Below are 23226 nucleotides of genomic sequence, written 5' to 3' on the forward strand. Positions count from 1 at the left end.
ATAAGTTTTTGGCAAAAATTTCATTTTTGGTAAAAGCTTTTATCGCTGACTATACTTTTTTTACGACAGACAACTAATACTCATCGAGACAATTCTAAAAACCCCTAACACAATTAGGTTGCGTTGTTTCATCACAGAGTTCCTATGGCCACCTCCTGTCTCCATCATCAGATCAGCTCGTTGGTACCATAATATTGCATTGTCATCCGATTTATACATGCATGCAAAATTTCAGCTCAATCGGAAACCGGAAAGTGGATCAAATTTAACTTGCAAGATTTGATTACAGACCGACAGACAGACAGACAACGGTCAGGTGAAACTAAATAAAAGCTTTTAATTATTTTTATTTTTGATTGTTTTTACATTTTAAAGGTTTGGCGAAAACGTGTAGTAATAAAATATTTAACCTTTATATTTTTATTAGTTATTTCGATCTTTGAAGCTATTTAAGTATTGTTTTATCATTATATGCCTATCAGGCCTACGCTGCTACGCCGCAGACCGTTCCGCGGAAAAAAATGTTTATGGCGAAATATGCCCTTCTACAATCGTTTTGTCTTTCAAAATATTTATTAGTTTAGCTTTACATTTGCACGTAAGGACTTTTTGTTATGTTTGTTGGAGTTTCACGATGTGAAAATTTTAATGCCTGGTGATTAGGCAATAGACGATTTTCGTGTATTTTGAAGATTTAATGGCCACCTGGTACCTTAAATTGCCTTATACTCGTAGTAGTGATAAACGATGATTTCTGTTAACTAAGATGTAGTATTATTTATATCGAAAACCACATTTGTTTTCTACAAAATACATAACTACTTCATCGAGGACATTGCATTGTATCAAATATGATACATACGTTTTTAAGAAACTGAAAAGCTATGGATTTTTTTCCGTATTTTTTAGTTGCTGAGTAAGCCTAAAAGGTGACAAAAAACTAAGAAAAAAACAGCATTGAAGATATTTTGTCCTTGCCAAGAAAAGGGTTAAGTAATATAGTTGAAAATGGCCAAAACCGACACAGTGGCCACAACCGGGGCATCCTGCCCTACCCTCTTTCCTTGGTAGCTCTAATATTAAGCGCTTAAATTTGTAACGGGCCCTCTTATTAAATTTCCATTAGTTGTACGAAATTTTGGCATGAAGGTGAAGATAAATTGTTACCGAATTACGGCCGAGTCTTTATTATTAATATTAGAAAGCTTGAATGATGGTCTAGACTAGACAAAAAGCTTAAAATAGAATAAGCATACCTACCCAGCTGGCCGTGTAAATTGCTTTTCGGTGAAGAAAAACATCGTAAGGAAACCGGACCTAATACCGATAAGGCCTAGTTTCCCCTGTGAGTTGGAAGGTCAGATAGCAGTCGCTTTCGTAATAAGTATTTATTTATTTATACCTAATATATACCTAATAGACAAACTCGAAGAAGCTATTAAAAGAGCATTTGGAATATTTGGATTCTATATATGTGTAGGTATTTACTGGAAATTGTAACTGTATAATGTGTATTGCGCAATTAGGTACCTACTTACCAAAGTAGACTATTAAAATTAACCCAAAATGTTTTGTAAATTATACAAATTTGACTTTAGTAATGCGTTGGCCGCGAGTGAATGAGTGAGATGGCGAGATATGTTAACAAGCGTGCGCACACGGGACAATACTCACGCTCATTCCCGATTCCCGCCCCGCCCAGCAGTGTTGCCAGTGCTAGGTATCTACACCGCTTATTATTATCCCGCAATACTGCAGATAAAGTAGTGTAAAGTGAAAATATTAACTACTACTAGAGTCAGGCCACAGAAAGTCGGTAGCGCTAGATGAAAAGTAGTTTTTAGAAATCAGTATGTGACAAACTGGTGACAAACCACAACCACAGAAAATGGATTAAATAGTCTTGATACTTGTGAAATTTATTTACCGTCTATGAAAAATGTAAGCTGTGCATTATGGTTAAATAAATTTAATTCCAACAATAAATGTCACTAATAATATGTATACTTACATCTACTAATGTTGATAAATAATATTGGGAGAATGTGACATTTGGCATGTGACATGTGACTCGCCAAATGTGTACAATCGCTTGCTCGATAGTATTAGAAAAGCAGCTACCACCGCGGGCTTTAAGAATAAATTAAAAATGTTATATATTATAGTATATTATAGTTAGGAAGAGTTCTTTAACCTACCTATTCTAATATAAGTCAAAGTGATGCGAACATGTATTTAATAAATTTATGTATAAATTATGTATAATACCAAAAATGGTAAATAGGTACAGAGGGCCTACCGCAAACGCCGAAGTTGGCAAATTGCGGGCATCTTTCTCTTTTAATCCTATTAAGGCGTAATTATATTGATAGAGAAATTGCCCGCAATTTGCGAACTTCGATTTTCGGAAAAACGAAATAAACCATTAAAACAATAAACATACATTCAAAATAAATTTAAGCTTTAACTAGTAGGTACCCATGCCGTAAGCATACGCATGGAGATTATGGGTTCGAGCTCGAAACACAGCTCGTACCAATGAGTTTCTCGAAATGTTAGAGGAAGTTCATAAGATAAGTATGCCTACACCTATTAGGTGTGTTCAATTTGCTGTGAAACCTTAATCTAACTAAACCAATATTATATTATCTACATATGGTGCAAGTATTAAGATGTTTCATTCCACTTACCCGTCATCAACTACAAATTTTGTAAACATTGTCGTTTTTGAGCTTGAATCGCTGCGTGCTGATTTTTTACTAGTGTAAAATTATTCCTCATGCGGGAAAATAACTCCTGCACGCCGGTTTTGTAAGGTTTCACCATGTTTTTCCCGTTCATCACAAAACACAACGAATATTTAAACGATTTTGCAAAGCTCATTTGGTCTGACCCTAAAGTGATTTTTTTCGGGTGAAGTCGTGCAATTTGGGGCTACCCTGGCAACATTGGCGGCGCTGGCGCAGACGCGCAGACGCCAGTCAGCGACAAGTCGACAACGGCCATTTTGCATCCGCGTTGGTACGAGTTCTGTCGTATTACTGTCCGTATTTTGTCTGTAATAATCTTTTAAAGTAAAAGAGGAGTGTTTTACTGTGCGTGAAAATGGCATCTGAAGAAGATGAAGACAGCCTAAGTTTAGGACTCCAGTATTTGGAAGAATGGGGTTTATCGAAAAGCACCATCAATAATTTTGCTGGTAAGTCTTGCATATATTATATTGCATCATTATACCGTATTTACCTAATTATTTATTAAGAGTGATCAATGTATTGTAGGTACCTATTTCAATTCTCTTTTTTATAATGCAGGGTCCTTTTTTGAGTTTAATTTTACTTGATTTTACTTAGTCTCAAATGTACAAATTCTGGATTAAACTTGTCATGCCCGAGATGTCATGACTTCATGACGATCATGTTTCTTCACTGCATAAAGCTTATTTTCCTATAGTATTATAATTTTGTATAGCGGAATCATAAGAGTTTTGTCCACAAGAATTTGCCATGCAAAAAGTGATTTGTCACACCAACCGCCAACCGCTAGTCTATTTGGCCGCCATTTTGTGCGTCTTTTGGGGTTTACAAAACAGGAAATTTAATTCTACGAAACTCAACTTAAGAAAGTCCTACACTATTTATCTAAGTAAGTACCTAACTAAAATGGCTTCGCTTGTTTTATCTTTCAGATAATGGCATAAGTTTTAAACTTATGGAAAAAATTCAGGATCCCGAGCTGAAAGAGTTGATTCCAAATATAAAGGAGAGAATATTATTCAAGACTGGGCTCGAGAAACTACATCAAATAATCCATGTAAGTAAAGTAAACCTACTCGAGTGTTATTTTGCCGTGTTGAAATGATTTGCATAGAGGCATTCTATAAAGAGGCCTGTGTGTTATAAAAAAACCTGCTAAGGACGAGTCCGACTCGCGCATTGGGGGTTCCAAGTCAATGAAATATACTTGTATTATCAGGTTCATATGTATAAGTACGATCCCAAAGGTTCAAAAACCTCTGAGCAACCTTATGCAACTACTTTATTAAGGCGTGTTGACATATTTTTGGGCACTTTGTCCGTGCATGTATTTCTAACGACTGTACTGTATGTATGTCAGGCCGCATAGTTACAGATAAGGCACCATGTGAGAAGCTGTGTTTTCATATATCTGACACTGACACCTGGCACACTGTGTCACTTTGTATGGATGGAAACACAGGTTCGCATATCTCTGGTGGATGCTCACCCTTACTCGGATTTTTGATCTTATAAGTTTAACAGTCATGTATTTTTGTGTATCTCGCTGTGGCATCATAGCACCCAAGCGAGTGAACAGATTTGTCTGATTTTTTAAATTGAATGTACCTACCGGAGACGGTTGTCAGCTATGTTTAGTGGAAGTAAGAGCAGTCATCTCCATGATATTCAGCGTTCATTGAAACTAGTGACAGGATTTTAGTCAGTATTGAAGCTAAGAATTTCAAATTTTGGTTTCTATTCGTTTTAGTATCATCAAAGAGAATAGATAGTATAGAGGGGTCCTGTCATAGTAAATTTTGTAGTCACAGTAAATTTACTGCCATCTATCAACACCCGACTAAAACTCAAAATGAAAATGTATAAAATTATCAAAAAGATTTATATTTATGTATATGGAGAAATGATTTTATTATTTTTATATCATTTTGACCCATGTTCATTCACTGATATCTATGTGTTAAAATTGTTAAATATGGAACGGTGTCGTCACGCCATCTAGCCGAGCATAGGCTAAAGGTGTGTGCGCCATCTATCCGAGAAGGACTTTTTCTTGATTTCCGAGGCACGTTTTTTTCTTAGACTTTATTCATCTTATACGAAGTTACATATGTCGTTGGTATCATTTTCTCACCACAGAATAAATAATAGTACTAAGTACAGAAGAATCACTCTCTAACATAACGCGTCTGTTATGATCAGCACAGATATGGCCGCTAGGTAGCGACAGCGCCACGCGCGGCTTATGGCAAACCCCAAAATTGGGGCCGAACGGATGTACTTTTAGCTACCTGTAGCAAAGCGACGAAATCGCGGAGTGAGACACGCCTGACACCACTCACTACTTAAATGAGGGTCTCATGATGACCAGCTACTTGTGTTGAGGATGGGAATGGTCATAGAGAAGCTGAAAACGTACACTCGTCTATTCTTAGGGTTCCGTACCAAAAAGGTACAAAAAGAACTCTTATGCCTCAGAGTGTAGTACCTGGCGCAGTATATTATTAGGTCTAACTCGTACTTGCCCATTTGTTTTTGCAGGACACTGCATCTGAAGATACAGATTCAATTAATGGTGATTTGATGGTGCCAAGCTTGTCATCAAGTTCAAGTACCTCTGGAGTAAGCGACCGTTGCGTAGAGAAATCTCCTGTAAGTTTTTATGCTTTTTAATTTAAGTCTACTATATGTTTATCTCTTCTTCCTTTTTAATCTTTTTTTTTATTTCAATATTAGGTACAAATTGATTTGAAACAAATCCTAACAACAACTAATTGTGGTGAACTGTGTCTTGCATCTGCATCTGCAAACAAGCCCCTAGATAATGCATTAAGGAACCAACTATAGATGGTCAAGCAAATCTTGTCAGTAGAAAAAGGCGCGAAATTCAAATTTTCTATGAGACCATATCCCTTCACGCCTACATTTTTCAAATTTGCCGCCTTTTTCTACTGACAAGATCTGCTTGACCAAGTATAGTTCGAACCGTAGTAGAATATTACATCAAACGTTACAATAAAATGACCAGTCAAGACTTTGATGTATTGTCCGATCAAATAGTAATGCTGTTTCCCTCGGAATGCAAGGTTTTTAGTTTTTTTTGTTGGTAGAAGTACAGTAGATTACTATTAGTAGTACGTAGCAAACTAAAAGTAAAATTTTGTGACACACTCTGGGAATGGAGAGGGCGCTTAACCACGTCCGGTCGACCACAATCAACCGGCAATGGAGGATTTGATGCTATAGGTATACTGTAGACTTTGAAACTCTTTGCAATAATGTTTATATTTCGGGCAAATTCTTTAGGTGAAAGGCCAATTTTTCTTTGACACTGGTATTAGGGTGTCCCTTATATTGCGATTTTGAGAAATTAATAACGCATACCCCCAAAATGTATTTTTATTTATTTAATCGTATGGCATGATTTTACATAATAGACATTGATTTTATTTTATGGTACAAAGTAGGTAAGTCAAGTCAAATATCAACATTTAGACAGTTAGACAGTAGACTTTCAGTAGCATAGCATATATATTATATTTTTTACCCAAAAATACTCAACAAAAATATCAGGCCATTCGTGTAACTCTAACAGTTAGAGTTGGTTTTTAGGTTTGCAACGAGATTTTTTTTTATAATAGTGGGGTAGTGACCCTGCCTAAGAAGCCGATGCATGGCCCCAGGTTCAAATCCTGGTAAGGGCATTTATTCGTGTGATGAGCACAGATATTTGTTCCTGAGTCATGGGTGTTTTCTATGTATTAAAGTATTTATAAATATTTATACAGGGTGACCTTAGCCATTGGACAAACCCTGAAATCCCACGTAGGGTTACTTCTCAGAAATGCTCTAATGGTAATATTTTTTTAATTAGAACAAAAGTTAAAAATATAAATTATCAAACAAAAGTTATTTCCAATAATCGACAACAAAAAGAAACATACTGTATTAATCATTGGCAGTGCTTTTGACAACTTGTTTGAAAATGTGCGGCAATGATGACATTTGTCAAAAGTCAGAATCTTATTAATGTCATAAATAAAAAAGATAATCAAAACGATCGAAGAAGGTTTCATACTATTTATTACCTCAGGAGCTACTAACACATACAGGTTGCTCCAAAGTAAAAAAATCGTAATTTGTTAATTTTTTCGTAACAGCTACACCGATTGTTATGATACTTTGTATACTGGTTCTAAATACCCTAATGCATATGTACATTTTGGCTTTGTCCAATGGCTAGGGACACCCTGTATATTATATACAGTGTGGAAAGATAAGTCGGGCCCTGGAGGGAAACTACCTTAAATTCTTAAGCTGGCTCATTTTACTTAAAGGAGACATTCCTTTATTTTTATAAAGAAACAAAACTGCATTCAAAGATTTTTCTTGTTTTCTTCAATTTGGCTTGTCTAAAAAAATCTTGAGTACTAAATATTAGATTTTATGGATATTTTGTATGACAGGCGAGTGTAAGACCTAATATTTCTTAGAGAAATGTTATCATTAACAGTAACTGTATCGATTAGTAGAATACAATTGCGAGTATTTATTTTTTGGATATTTTAGTCGGTTCGAGTCCCGGGCGAGGCAAGCGAGTTTTAGAAAATCTTTGAATGCAGTTTTGTTTCTTTTTAAAAATAAAGGAATGTCTCCTTTAAGTAAAATGAGCCAGCTTAAGGATTTAAGGTCGGTTCCCTCCAGGGCCCGACTTATCTTTCCACACTGTATATCGTTGTCTAAGTACCCATCCAAGCTCAATAAGGCTTATATTGTACAAGCCTTATTGAGCTTACCATGGGTCTTAGTCAATTTGTGTAGTAATGTCCCTATTTATTTATTTGTATGGGAAAATCGGGTAAAAGTCAGCACGGGTTACAGTTACAGGAATGGCCTGAAACTTTTTTCTAGAGTGTTTTGGGGTACCTAAACAAAATATGTTTAGGGGGTATGCGTTGTTAATTTCTCATAATCACAATATAAGGGACATCCTATATATAGGCGCTAGTGAGCACGGCGGTGGTCTCTTAAAACGCGTCATATAGCTTTTTCAATAAGTAGTAGTAGTAGTAGTAGTTGTAGTCGTAATAGTAGTAATCATTTTTTTTAGTACGACGGTGGCAAAGAAAAGCACTCGGCCTGCCTTATGGTCAGCAGAAACCGTAGCTCTTGCGACTCCAGAAGAATCACGAGCGCTCTGCCTGCTTTTATTGATTTGAGGATTCTTTGTGTTGAGAGCTAGAGACAAATACAGGTCCCTCACTCTTAACACAACGCATCCTCTGGACCTCTGGCGACCGTACTTACCACCAGGAACACAGCACCACATACCTGCAGAGCAAGCTTTATTTGTTGCACCAAAAACTACCTAGGTAACAACAGGCGGTCTTATCTCTAAAAAGTGAATCTCTTATCAGTGAAAATACTGATACAATTTTTTTTTTCAATGTACTTAGGTAACTCCATTTTAAATTCTGCATAGCTTTGTCAGCATAACTGATTTATAGTGCGTCAAGCAAATCTTGTCAATAGCAATGTAAAGCAAACTAAAGTAGGACATCCACATTCCACAGATAAAACACAGATGACACGCGATTTTCGAATTATTCGAACACAGTGTTGCTAACCCGCGATTTTCAAATTTGCCGCCGTTTGCTACTGACAAGATTTGCTTGGCCCAGTATTAATCCAGTAACTTTGTCGAATTTTGTAACCTGGCTCTTTTGCGTCAAATCCGGTAGTTCTGATTTTTTGCAGACTTGTTTATGATGTTGGCCCAATGAATAATCCAAGTTTGTGACTTCGAGCGCCGAACGCAACTTTGTCAAAAATCGAATAAACCGCAATTTTTTTTAGATTTGGGCGATTATAACCCTAAAGTACTAGTTTTTGGTAGTAACTTCCTAGGGCGTTTTTAAAGTAGACTAAATTTGCTACAATAAGACACTAGATTTGTCTCTGTACATCTAATATTTTCCGAGATAAAGCCTTTCAAAATTTTATAATTTTACATCAGTTCTTAGGTGTAATATAAGGGTTAGGCAGGTAATTGTAGAACGTGCCGGTGATGAATTCCATATAAATTACCAATCTAACCCTTATATTATAGCTAAGAACTGACGTAAAATTATAAACTTTTGAAAGGCTTTATCTCGGAAAATATTAGATGTACAGAGACAATTTTAGTGTCTTATTGTAGCAAATTTAGTCTACTTTAAAAACGCCCTAGGAAGTTACTATCAAAAACTAGTACTACAGGGTTATAATCGCCCAAACCTAAAAAAAATGCGGTTAATTAGATTTTTGACAAAGTTGCGTTCGGCGCTCGAGGTCACAAACTTGGATTATTCATTGGGCCAACATCATAAACAAGCCTGCAAAAAATCAGAACTACCGGATTTGCCGCAAACGCAAAATGTATAATTTTACTGTATTATATATATAAACTTATTTAATTTAGACATTGTAACAATCGACGTAACGTAAACTGTTAAAATTACAGGAGACATATTACATCCCCAGTCGGAAAGTTGGAGAAAAAACTTATATTCCCGCACAAGCGAAACTACCTACTCGCTACCGTAATCAGCTAAGAGTATTAAGGAAAAGTGGAGTAGTAACACGACTACCCACCAGTTCCGATAATAACGAAGATACCATTCCAGGTAGGCGTGACGTGTGTATTCATAGAGGTTCGATGTCATGGGCATACGAGTCGACGTTAAAGATATGTTTACACTTTTGCACCTTATTACAAAGGATTAAGGAGGAGCTAATCTTTGACGTCGACTGTACATGAATAAAATTACATTCTTCTATCACCTTATTTGTTGTGTATTGTATCATTTGTTGATCATGTGGGTAATGTGTATATTTGTTTATAATCAGGATCCAGTACTGATATTTCACCAGAAGAGGCAGAAGAACACAAGTTATGGTTGAAATTTAACAAAGAACCATGGGTAGACATTTTGGATAAATGGAACCAGACCAGAAGCAAAAGGTAGCAAATGTCGACCACACCTATCCGCTATTTTAGCAAACGGTGCACCAAACACCCCGTATAATACGAGTATTTGTGTTTGTTACAGAACCAGAGTGAAATCAAAAATAAACTGGAGCAATGCCAGAAAATGCATCTATCCAGAGGAACCACCTTCCAACCGCTGGTGATTGCCGTCGGACCAACGAGCAAGGACTTGAAGGATTTTTACGTAGCGGTTGAGTCAGTTCTCTACAAGGTAGATCAACTGCTAAAAGCTGTCGACGTGTGTTTCAAAGTAATTCACGTAACCAACGTTCAATACCCGCTAGAATGTTTAAGTATGACCATACGTCATTTATCCAAAAATATTTTTATAACTTGCACACCAAAAATGACAAGAAAATTTCTTCCGTCTATTGCTTTATATCAGATCTGACTGACTAATTGAGCATCTTTCAAGGACTTAAGAATTTTTGTGTTTTGACTATAGGGATAATAGTCTAGTAACAATGTAAATTTGCTTCATGTGTTCGATACTTAGATTTTTGTAATATAAATTCACCCACAACCTTTTTAGATATTACCATAATTCTACCATCTCATTAATATAACATATAATTTTAATCTATTTTTTTTATCTATTACTTGTACTAGACGATAGGTTCTAGGTTCGCTTACGAGTAGACTACAGCATGTGAATTTTCGTTAGTGTAATTTGTTATTTATGGAAAAAACAAGATCAATATATAAAAATCCTCAGTACCAGTCCGCAGTAGGCTCAACTGAACCCGGTTCCCCATACAAACATAGTTTGGTTCTCTTTTTAAACGGTCTAGGTCGGAATATACTTCTAGCTAGAAATTATAAGAGAAAAAATAGAACGAGCATAAAGTTTTTCATAAAAGACCTTAAACTCAAAAAATTGCTCTATTTTTTTTAATTATAATTTCAAGCAACAGAAGCTAATTTACGACCTAGATGTGGCAGATCCCATTGTGTTTACAAAGTTGCCGTTTTCAAATGAGGACCAAACTACGTTTGTATGGGGAACCTGGTTCAGTCGAGCATACACTCTAGTACCAGTACTAGGCTCACGCGCTGTAGTCTCCCTGTATACAAACCCATTATTGATATGAATAGCCCAATTTTTTGTTCTTGAGTGTTATGTTACGTACATTGTACATATGTTTGTAGTGTTTCGTCTTAATTAGAAGAGATTAATAATTTAAGCCAAATTATTATTATCATGATTATGCGTATATACATACATGTAATACGTTTAAATATCAAACCCAATTTTTTGTAATGCCACGAGAGTAAAATACATATTTTTTTTAAATTCTCAATATTTTGTTGTTTATTTTCTCCTTCACCCTGTTATTTCAGATGTGATAGACCTTGTCATATGTCGTTGTGTAGGTATATGCAACTGTGCATAATTTTATGAAACGAGCCGAAGGCCGAATGCCTATTTTAAGGTTACACGATGTTTCAAAGCCAAGTTATGCACAGTTACACGAGTTACAAAGTAAATTACTTTTTGCTATACATCTAGGACCTAGATACATAGATTCTAGTTATACATGTAATATTGTTATTGTGTGCCAATTTACTCTGTATACTTTTATAAATCTAACTAAGTGGCTTTTGTTATTTTTTTGGTATATTGTACATTGTGGTGAATTGGATTAAGTAGCTTTTTTATTCGCTTTGATACCATTTTAAGTGTTTACATTTTAATGATAAGTTTTGTTTCTATTTATGCAATTGCTTCATAATTATTGGTTTTAAAACGATTGTGATCATAATTATTTTATGCCAATATTAATTTAGTAAGAAATATTAAATTATATTAGTATTATATACAAATTAAAATGCATTACAGATCCAATAACCGTCCCATTACATGACCCCATGCCATAAAACCACTATATATTATAATTTATATATTATGGCATGGAGTCATGTAACGGTTATTGGATCTGTAATGCATTCTAATTTGTATATTGTACTAATATAATTTAGTATTTCTTACTAATTTAATATTGGCATAATATACGAAATATAGTAGTTTGATGTAACAAAATCATGTTTCGTAATTTGTACGCAAGTAAACTATTAAAATCCACAAAAGCCGTTTAGTAGAATTTATTAGAGATATTTTGTAAATTGCACCTAAGTAAAATAGTAAAAATTACAAAGTTAGTTTAGTAAATCGTACAAAATCAGTTGCAGTAAACTATGCGAAAGCGCTTTAGTAGAATTTACTCAGATAAACCAGGTAAAATATACAAAGGTAAGTAGTATATTTTACTAGAGTTGTTTAGTAGAATTAACCTAAGTAAGTTTCGTAAACTATACATTCCTTAATTTAGTGATATCTACGAAACTTCAGTGCGTCATACATACGAAAGAAACTTAGTAATTATTACAAAAGTATATTACTTGATTCCACTAAAGAAGTTTAGTGATATCTACGAAACTTCAGTGCGTCATACATACGAAAGAAACTTAGTAATTATTACAAAAGTATATTACTTGATTCCACTAAGGGGTCATCCATTAATTACGTCACACGTTTAGGGGGAGGGAGGGGGTCAAGAAAATGTGACATATTGTGACATGGGGGAGGGGGGAGACACAAACTTTGTGACGTCACTTTAACTTCATCAGACCGAATTTTTTTTTTAATTATTTTATTCGCTGTACATTTCAATAACAAGTTTTTAAAACGATAATCGTTTTTATTCTTTTAATTTTCTTTCCTAAGCAGTTTTGGGTTATAAAATTACTAATATTTATATCGTCAAAAATATTTTGATAAAATATTAATAATACTTAGGTACTTACTTAATTCGATTTGGCGATTTCGTAGAAAAAATGTGACGTCACACTAGGGGGGAGGGGTTTGCCAAATGTGACCAAATGTGACAAGGGGGGGGGGGGTCAAAAAACCTAGAAATTCGTGTGACGTAATTAATGGATGACCCCTAAAGAAGTTTAGTGATATCTACGAAACTTCAGTGCGTCATACATACGAAAGAAACTTAGTAATTATTACAATAGTATATTACTTGATTCCACTAAAGAAGTTTAGTGATATCTACGAAACTTCAGTGCGTCATACATACGAAAGAAACTTAGTAATTATTACAAAAGTATATTACTTGATTCCACTAAAGAAGTTTAGTGATATCTACGAAACTTCAGTGCGTCATACATACGAAAGAAACTTAGTAATTATTACAATAGTATATTACTTGATTCCACTAAAGAAGTTTAGTGATATCTACGAAAGTTCAGTACGCCATACATAATAAAGAAATTTAGTAACTATTACATAAGTGTATTACTTAATTCCACTAAAGCAGTTTAGTGATATCTATCAAAGTTTAGTGGTCATACATACTACAGAAATTAGTAATAATTACGAAAGCAAATTAATTGATTCCACGCAAGACGTTTAGTGGTATCTATCAAAGTTATGTACGTCATACATATTAAAGAAATGTATTAATTATTACGAAAGTAAATTCGTACACGCTACGACAGTAATTTAGTGAAGCATACAAAAACTTTTGGAGAATTACGAAATCAATTTCGTTAAAAGTACAATACTAAGTCCGTAAAATTTACGAAATATATTTTGTCAAACGTACTAAATTACTAAACTAGTTTTGTAAAAAGTTCTTTACTAAAGTAGTTTTGTAAAAAGTTCTTTACTAAAGTAGTTTTGTTAATTCAATTTACTAAAGTAGTTTTGTAAAAAGTCAACCAAAGTATGTTTGGTAAATTCAACAATATTTGTGTGTAGGTCCCAATTCAACCCATAAATTTCGTAAAAATTTCGTAAAATCAACGAAACTATTTTTTCAGTGTTTATTGTTTTTGAATTTGGAACGCTGTTATTCGATGGCAGGGGCGCTTCCAGGAGCACTGGCCTTTTGCATTGCTCACTAGGTTATGTATGATTGTATTTTGACTGTAATAGGGGATATTACTGCAATGTTCTGCCGCCACAGTGCAGCACTACCGACTCAGTAAATTCATAGACTAACTTATACATACTGTGCCTTAAACTGTTTTTTGACAAGTTTTCACAGACAATAAAATATGACATTGATGCATCAAGGCGGTTTGTTAACAAGGGCCTACCGGTAAACGCGAAAATCGAAATTTAGTTATCTGCCCCTTTATCGCTCGAATATACAAGAGTGATAGAGAGATTAGATAACGAAATTTCGATTTTCTTGTTTCGCGGTAGACCCCCCGATTGTGATGGATAGTGGTAGTGGCGCCCCCTACGCAGAGTTTTGCCTAATATTCCCTATTCACAACCGATTGTCGTGATTGCGGTATTTGACACATTATGACTGACGTGTATAGAGATGTAACTAACGCAAATCGATTGTCACAGCAAGCGATTACGATTGGATGGCACGTAGACTGAGGTATCGAATTGTGACGTATAATGAATTTTTATTTGAGATTTAATTAAAGCTAGAATTATATGGTTTTCCCGCAAGCTACCGGTCGGTCGGTGTATTTAATACACCGACCGAGTAGGTCGCACCCATTGTCAAAATTGAAACTAACTGGGGATCTATTTTAAAGTTTATTTATGTTATTTCTGTGTCAAATTTGTTGTCTGTTAAGTGACGATAAATATACCCATATTTACAGTTAATTATCCACCTTTTCCTTATTTTTATTAAAAGAAAAATGAAAAATTCATATCGATTTACTTAGACGACTACCGATTCTAATGGTGGTGTCCGGCCAACCCTAAAATTAAAAAAAAAAAGACGTAGAACGTAAACGTTCGCAGTGCAGTTGTTTTCCTTTGTGATTTCGATGTGCAAAACATTTTACGTAGTATTGCTGTTGTGAGTGACAGACGTCAAATACCGCAAATAATGTTATTTACACTATAGCGCCACTGCTAAATAATCGTGATTATTTAAAATTAACGACAGGTATTCAAAAAAGGGGGCCGCTACGTACTGTATTGTGTATTTAAGTACCTTTTGAATACATACAAGTTTTTATGTTGCTGGATTCGTCGAACTAAGACCTCAAAACAAAAACGGCCGTTTTAACTTTGGTCGCATAGATTGACGAATCCAGCAACATAAAAACTAGTTTGATGTATTCAAAAGGTACTGAAATACACAAATACAGTACGTAGCGGCTCCCTTTTAGGGTTCCGTACCCAAAGGGTAAAACGGGACCCTATTACTAAGACTTCGCTGTCCGTCCGTCCGTCTGTCCGTCCGTCCGTCCGTCCGTCCGTCCGTCCGTCCGTCCGTCCGTCCGTCCGTCCGTCCGTCCGTCCGTCCGTCCGTCCGTCTGTCTGTCACCAGCCTGTATCTCACGAACCGTGATAGCTAGACAGTTGAAATTTTCCGACTCGCACTTGGCCGGTTTTTTTAAATACCTGTCGTTAAATTTATATAATCACGATTAATTAGCAGTGGCACTAGTGTGCACGTTGATGGGCTCTTAAGCTATGCTCGCGTGGTCTACAGTTCACAGAGCCACTAGAATTGATTCTACCCCGAGTACTCGGTATCTCAATATCGAGCAAAACAAACACTTCTATTATTAGACGATATTGTGCACTAGATATTTACAAACCTTATGTAAACAACGTTGCAGCGGTCTATTCTGGATTCTATCATAAAATACATATCTAGTACTTACTGGTCGATATACAAACTAATACATATAGTGTATAAGTACAGTTAGTTACTAAATAAGTTATACGTAATAGGGAAACATGTTTTTGACGGGAATTAGGGATGTAAGTAAGTACCGACTAGTCGGGAAAGCCGACTATCCGGCCTTAGTCGGCGATTAGTCGGCAAAAATGGCCGATTAGTCGGCACTTTATAAAGTGACAGAAAACAAGGCAAAAAGAAATAAACAGCAAATATTTTCCATAAGCTTTTCACCTATTTTACCCAAATTCCTATTTAGGGTGCTTAGGAAAACTTTTGTTCGAATTATTCACCGTGTGGTCGCTTTCTTGTCCGATTGTCCGGTTGTCGTATGAATAGCCTTAGGATTTTTTTTTCAGCGTTACTATTTATCATATATGATGAATAGCGGTACGAAAGGGGTAATACGATTGTTTTTTAAGTGCATCTGAACCGAACTTAGACAAAACTAATGATCTAGCTGACTAGTCGGCCGACTAATCGGCCGACCGAGCGCCGATTAGTCGGCTAGTCGGCCAAATCAATAGTCGGCACATCACTAACGGGATTTTTTTTGATCTTTGTATGGAGGGTTGGCCGATTTGGACGACCTGCCTCATAGAAAACTGCCGTTATACGGATCCTCACTATTTTTGTTACACCCTGCATTTATTGTCAGTGTCTGTCTCCTCTCTCAGTGTCAGACACTATCTGGAGAGTGAGAGGCATGTTATATTATAATATTACATTACGATACAAGTACGAAAAGTTGGAAATTCGCAACGAGTTGCGATAAATTGAAACACGACCCAAGGGAGTGTTTTAAATCGACACGAGTTGCGAATTGCCTTTTCGCACATGTATTGTACAACATCGTACAGTACATTTTGGCTTGGCCCTCGTACAGTTCACATGGCCCTTTAAATTTTTGACATAGGCACGTATTGTCCTTAATCCCGCCCTAGGGCGGTAATGTAACACCATATGTACTGTAATAGTACATTACATTACCTAGGGAGGTAACTTTACCGCCCGTGGTTTGTATAAAGTTTTACGTCTTGCCTTGGCCAGCAAGTGAGATTTTCTTCCCGTCCCGTGACGTAAATATATTTACGGTACATTACGTATATTATATAAGTATATTACGTAACTACTTCGAAAAATTAAAAGGGTAATTAATTATGTACTGTAAAACGTTGTACGATACACGTGCGATTAGGTAATTCTCAACTCGTGTCGATTTGAAACATTCCCTTCGGTCGTGAATTTCCTATTTTCGCACTTGTATCGTAAATAACAATTTTGTAACGCTTGGCTTGCAAAGGTGTTTGTGAACTCGACTGTACAGTCACCTGCAATAATATGTTACTCTTCGAAGGCCGCAAAAATATGTGACACGCTCTTATGACACTACAAATAATCTTATTTGCAATATACTCACTTATTTTCAAAGTCAAACGACAGCAACAAGCTTACAATGATGTAAACAATGCCATTTCAAAAGTAGTAAATTGGTTCAATGTTAATAATTTATTGTTAAATGAGAAAAAGACTAAATGTATTAAGTTTGTCACTAGTAGTAACGTAAGGCATGTGCAAACAAGTGTCATTGTGAAGGATGAGGAATCGGAATTAGTTGATAGTACAGTTTTTCATGGTATAACTTTAGATTGTAAACTCCAGTGGGGTCCCCATATTGCTACTCTTTCGAATAGACTGAGCTCTGCAGCTTTTGCAGTGAGCAAAATCCGTCAGTTAACTGATGTGAAAACAGCTCGATTAGTATATTTTAGTTACTTCCATAGCATTATGGCATATGGTATTTTACTGTGGGGCGGTGCTTCAGAGATAAATACCATTTTTGTTCTGCAGAAGAGGGCTATTCGAGCAATATACAAAATGAACCATAGAGACTCACTTAGAGATAAATTTAAGGAAATTGACATAATGACAGTGCACTGTCTATACATTTATGAGAATATTCTGTATGTACATAAAAATATTGTAAATTTTAGGAAAATTTGTGAAGTTCATAATATTAATACTAGAAATAAACATAAGCTCGCAGTGCCCTTCACTCGGCTCCATAAAATTAAAAAATCATTCATGGGTAATTGTGTAAGATTTTATAATAAACTTCCAAACCATATTACTGAATTATCTATTAATAAATTTAAGAATTATGTAAAGCGTAAACTTATTTCTAAAGCTTATTATGCCACACAAGACTACATGAATGATATTACAACGTGGGATTAATTGTTATTCGAAATGATTATTTATTTATTAGGTATATTTGATTATTGACGAGGAAATGGATATTCCGATGTAATACTATCTACTTCTTTTGTTACTTATGCTTTTTTTTTTGACATTTAGATTTTATTCTAGAAATTCTAGACTAGTATTTTTTTAAACAATCTTTTTAATGTTTGACGATCCTTTTGTGAAATTCTTAGTGTTAAATTTGATATGTATAATAATCCAATTTTATTATGGAATAATATTAACCTCAATAAATTGCTCTGATAATTAGATTAAGATTAATTACGATTCATAAGAGCTTGTTGCTTGGCCTACATGAATAAAGTATATTTTGATTTTGATTTTTTGATTTTGAATCGTGTCAGATATTTTTGCGGCCGCTGTGTTACATATTATTGCAGGTGACTGTACCGTAGTAGATGTAGCTATGCGGCACCACTTCGCATGCGACAGAGCATCTTGCGCCCGCGCACTATTAATAGCGCGTCAATCGCAGGAAATAGATAGCTACATGCACCTCATTCATTCAGACGTCACATGTTTTGGCGACTAGATCTCGCATTTTCGCGCACACTTATTGTTCTCTTCTTTTCTTGATGTTGTTGTCTGTAGATGTTTTGTGATCGTCACGAATAAAAATCTTTTATCTTATTTATCTTATCATTATTAACCGACTTTTCATCGATTTTTGGCAAGTTTTGAATCGTGTCTCCTACTTTTGCACTACAGATACAATTATAAGACAAACGGCTATCGGTTCTTCAATCTTTTATCTCCATTTTTGTCTGCCGGATTTTCAAAGAAATGAATACTTACTTTGTATATAAGTAATTTGTATAAGTGTGTATAAAAGTGTTTTTTAAACATTGTCTAAAAAACACTTTTTTCGTATCTCGATTGCTTTGAAAGATCTTACATATACGAAATCTACATATTTGGGTTCGTCCTTGACGTCTCTAAAAACGTGTCTAGGCCGTCTAGGGTTTTAATTGGATGCTGTTAAGCAATAATGTGTCAACCCACATTCATTTTGCAATAAGATGTCAACTCAAAAAATTGACGCTTAAGGTTGACATTTTATTGCAAAATGGATGTGGGATGACTCATTTTTGCTAAACACCATCCAATTTTAAACTAATCAAAACAAAAGTTATGGCCAGTAAACCAGTTTTTTGGCCTAAAATTGTTCAACTTTGATGCCAAATATCTCGAAGACAATGAACTTTGAAGTAAATATGGGATACTATATCGCTTAAAGCCGTTGTTGTTAATATGATAAGCTACAAGGGATTTAGATCGAAGGTCATTGGGGCATGGGATCCCCTTAAAGTGAAGAATTCCGGTTAACTTCAAAATGGCGAAGTCGTCTCGAGAATATCTTTTTTGCGTTTTGCTCATTAGTGTTAATTTTTAGAGCTCCGCATAAATCTGTTCGCGGAGTTCTTATGGGATCACTTCGGTCTTGAAAATTGGTTAAATGCGTTTTTCTCAAAGACCATTTGATGTAGGTATTTTAATTCTATTGTGCTGAGCGTTCCGACTGAACATCTAGCGACCATCACCAAGGAGGAGTTTTGGCCGAAGAGTGTCAAGTTCCGGCGGTTCCGCGGCCGGCTCTCTGACACTGCGGGGATGCGAACTGCATCGCAGCCATAATTGTGTGTTTTTAGTTTTAAGATATATTTTCTAATAATATGTATGCTAGTTTTAAGTTTTATGGGCCAATAGTTGCCCGAAAATAAATGTTTTCATTTCATTAATGTTGTTTAAAGCGTAATATTGATGGCTTATCACAAGCCTTACTGAGCTTACTGTGGGACTAGGAAGATCTGTGGAAAATTGCCTATGATATTTATTAATTACTTAAATCCTTTATTTATTATGTAAGGAACTAACGTGAAAGTGTGCAGCTAATTAAGACCTAATTTTAAACGCGTTTAACCGTTGTTTGGTCACCGGCCGGCAATCCATCGTGGTTATTTGTAAATACCGCTATCAACCGAACAACGTCATACTCTACGAGCACACTTTAGACATTAGCGAAATGATTATAACCAGACATAGAAGTTTTTGTGGCAAAATAAAGTGATTGACAAAATGAAATATCGACATGTCTGTTATCGGTATTACCTTAACGTTATGGTTAGATATTTATTACATTTTATAAGAAGATAGCTACCGCGAAATACACAACATGTTAGATATCTTTTTCCATTTTGACATAATGGTAGTTTTCTATTCTTTTGGCACTGTATACTACAGTTTACGTTTTAATATTTAAGTACTAAATATATGTACGATCAAGAAATAAAATGATTTGCATTATTGAAATTTCTCGGTAACTTACCTACAGCAAGTGGAAGTTATATATTTTAAATATTAATCTATGACTTATCGATAACAGATTTATCGATGTTTCATTTTTTCAAACACTCGTATATGCCACAAAAACTTCTATGTCTGATTATAACATGATTATAAATTTGATGGCAGTAATTTTTAGGGTTCCGTACCAAAAAGGTACAAAAGGAACCATAAGGATTATTCTGGTATTTTTTACCAGTTCCATTTCACCAAACAGCGCTGTTTAAAAGCAAATGTTTGGTTTTTAGATGTAATAAAAACCGGGCAAGTGCGAGTCGGACTCGCGCACGAAGGGTTCCGTACCATAATGCAAAAAAACGGCAAAAAAAGAAACGGTCACCCATCCAAGTACTGACCCCGCCCGACGTTGCTTAACTTCGGTCAAAAATTACGTTTGTTGTATGGGAGCCCCACTTAAATCTTTATTTTATTCTGTTTTTAGTATTTGTTGTTATAGCGGCAACAGAAATACATCATCTGTGAAAATTTCAACTGTCTAGCTATCACGGTTCGTGAGATACAGCCTGGTGACAGACGGACGGACGGACGGACGGACAGCGGAGTAAGTGTCTTAGTAATAGGGTCCCGTTTTACCCTTTGGGTACGGAACCCTAAAAAACAGCTATAAGTATGCTATTAATATTTGAGAAGTTCCCTCTATTCCTCATGGAATCCATCATAACTAGATTTTGATAAAAACGGGGCAATCTGTTAGTATGTGTACCTATACTTTCAATCCAAAATTTGCCAAATCGGTTGAGAAATGACGGAGTTTTCAGGTAGTTATCAAACTTGAAAAAACTAACCTAGACCCGAATGATAACCTCCTATTTCAGGACTTTGGAAGTCGCAAAAAAATTAAGACAATTTATAACAACAACGTAGTAAGGCACTATTAAGAAAAAAATATGACGTCACATCTAACGCGTCTCAAGCAAATATATATATTTTTTAGGGTTCCGTACCCAAAGGGTAAAACGGGACCCTATTACTAAGACTCCGCTGTCCGTCCGTCCGTCCGTCCGTCTGTCTGTCACCAGACTGTATCTCCCGAACCGTGATAGCTAGACAGTTGAAATTTTCACAGATGATGTGTTTCTGTTGCCGCTATAACAACAAATACTAAAAACAGAATAAAATAAAGATTTAAGTGGGGCTCCGATACAACAAACGTGATTTTGACCGAGTTAAGCAACGTCGGGCGGGGTCAGTACTTGGATGGGTGACCGTTTTTTTTTTGCCGTTTTTTTGCATTATGGTACGGAACCCTTCGTGCGCGAGTCCCACTCGCACTTGCCCGGTTTTTTATTGATAATGGGAAACAAACAGCGAAAAATAACACATATAGATAATTACAATTAAATATTTACATAAGCCAAAACAGTTTCCACTAATTAATTAGCTCATTATGGTTGCTCAGATAAGACTTGTTTATACAATTCAATTTCATTCAAGAAACCAAAATATAAATGTGACATGCATTAATTTAATTTTACAATCTTCTTCCTCGCGTTGTCCCGGCATTTTTGCCACGGCTCATGGGAGCCTGGGGTCCGCTTGACAACTAATCCCAAGAATTGACGTAGGCACTAGTTTTTACGAAAGCGACTGCCATCTGACCTTCCAACCCAGAGGGGAAACTAGGCCTTATTGGGATTAGTCCGGTTTCCTCACGATGTTTTCCTTCACCGAAAAGCGACTGGTAAATATCAAATGATATTTCGTACATAAGTTCCGAAAAACTCATTGGTACGAGCCGGGGTTGGAACCCACGACCTCCGGATTGCAAGTCGCACGCTCTTACCGCTAGGCCACCAGCGCTTAACTTTACAATAATAAACTATAAAAATCAATATGGTATGGTATTAGTTTTTGCTCTATCAGCTGTAGCTGTAATTACTTAATTAGCTTTAATATATTATTTGTTCATTCACTCTTAATTACAGAAACAATTTTTTTTACTGACGGAATGAAAAATAAGTCAACATGAGAGTATTTATATTGGATGCAAGCTATTATAGTCAGGAGTAGAGATGCAACGGATAGTGGTTTGGCCGGATACCGGATATTCGGCCGTCGGGTCCGCCGAATATCCGGCTAAATATTTTGTTTGAAATGGAGGAAATTAGATCGCGTGTTATGAAATTTCGGTACAGGTACAATTTGTTTCTATTTTCTAGTTATAGACGTAGACAGTCGTTGATAGAAAAGTAAACTAAAATCACACAGATTGAATAGCGGTACGTTACAGTTATACGTTACAGTGGTACATATTTAAATGTTTTCGTTGCGAGTGCATAGTTAATTTAATTTTGCTTTGTTATTCATAAGGTGTTATTCATAAATATCGCGCTTAATTACCATCCGGTATCCGGCAGGATACTACGCAACTATCCGGTATCCGGCCTATAGTAAAAACATGGCCGGATAGGCCGGGTACCGGATAGTGACCGGATATCCGTTGCATCTCTAGTCAGGAGCAAACAATAAGTGGATCATGCGCAAGCTATTTATAGATCGGTGTAAACCGTGAACTCAGGTAATAGATACTGCAACTTTTTCATTAGAACATCAATAGAATATAATGTGCGGTTTGAAACGTACAAGGCGCTCGGCAAACGGCTGAGGGATGCCTCCCTCGCTCGCATTGCAATCGCAATCCAGCGCGGGAACGCTGCCTGCGTGTTGGGCACCCTCCCGAGGGCACCAAATTTTGACAGGTATTTTTAATTTTTAGTTTTAGTTATATTAATTGTAGTTAGTTTTAGTTTTATATTCCTGTTTACGTCTTTTAGTAATTTATATTGATAAATGTAATGTGCAGAAAAAGGTAGTGTTTATAGGAAATCGAGTCTTTCGAGTCCAAACTGAAGCATCGACTCGTATTTATGAGACTGCGCTAAAAAAAATCGAGTCTTTTAAGCGCCGAGTCAAGTCCTTTATTAAGTATTTTTAAGCGCATTTCGAAATGATTCGAGTCTACGAACAAAGACTCTTCAACTATTTTGTAGGTTTTATCTATATAATAGTATAGCAGTAAAGAAAATGAGCGTTTGGTGTACCCTACACAAGAATTTTACACGAAGACAAAGCATTTTCATTTATTTTTGTAAAAAAAAATAAGTTCTCTGAAAATCAGTCGAGTCTCTACAAAAGACTC

At 35.7% G+C, this 23226-nt stretch overlaps 1 protein-coding gene and 1 long non-coding RNA gene across 3 annotated transcripts in view; one reads left to right on the forward strand and one right to left on the reverse strand.

Annotated features, from left to right (window-relative positions):
* The window catches only part of LOC134806460 (uncharacterized), a 157205-nt gene that overhangs the window by 36518 nt on the left and 97461 nt on the right, over window positions 1-23226 (forward strand). For both annotated transcript variants that reach the window (XR_010146524.1, XR_010146525.1), the window contains exon 2: window positions 6437-6542. This is a non-coding gene — a long non-coding RNA (uncharacterized LOC134806460). The remainder of the gene's footprint in view (window positions 1-6436; window positions 6543-23226) is intronic.
* LOC134806449 (eukaryotic translation initiation factor 5B) overlaps window positions 1-23226 on the reverse strand; it is a 74215-nt gene that overhangs the window by 21776 nt on the left and 29213 nt on the right. The window lies entirely within an intron of this gene.

Source organism: Cydia splendana, chromosome 3 (assembly GCF_910591565.1).
Source record: "Cydia splendana chromosome 3, ilCydSple1.2, whole genome shotgun sequence".
Lineage (NCBI taxonomy): Eukaryota > Metazoa > Arthropoda > Insecta > Lepidoptera > Tortricidae > Cydia > Cydia splendana.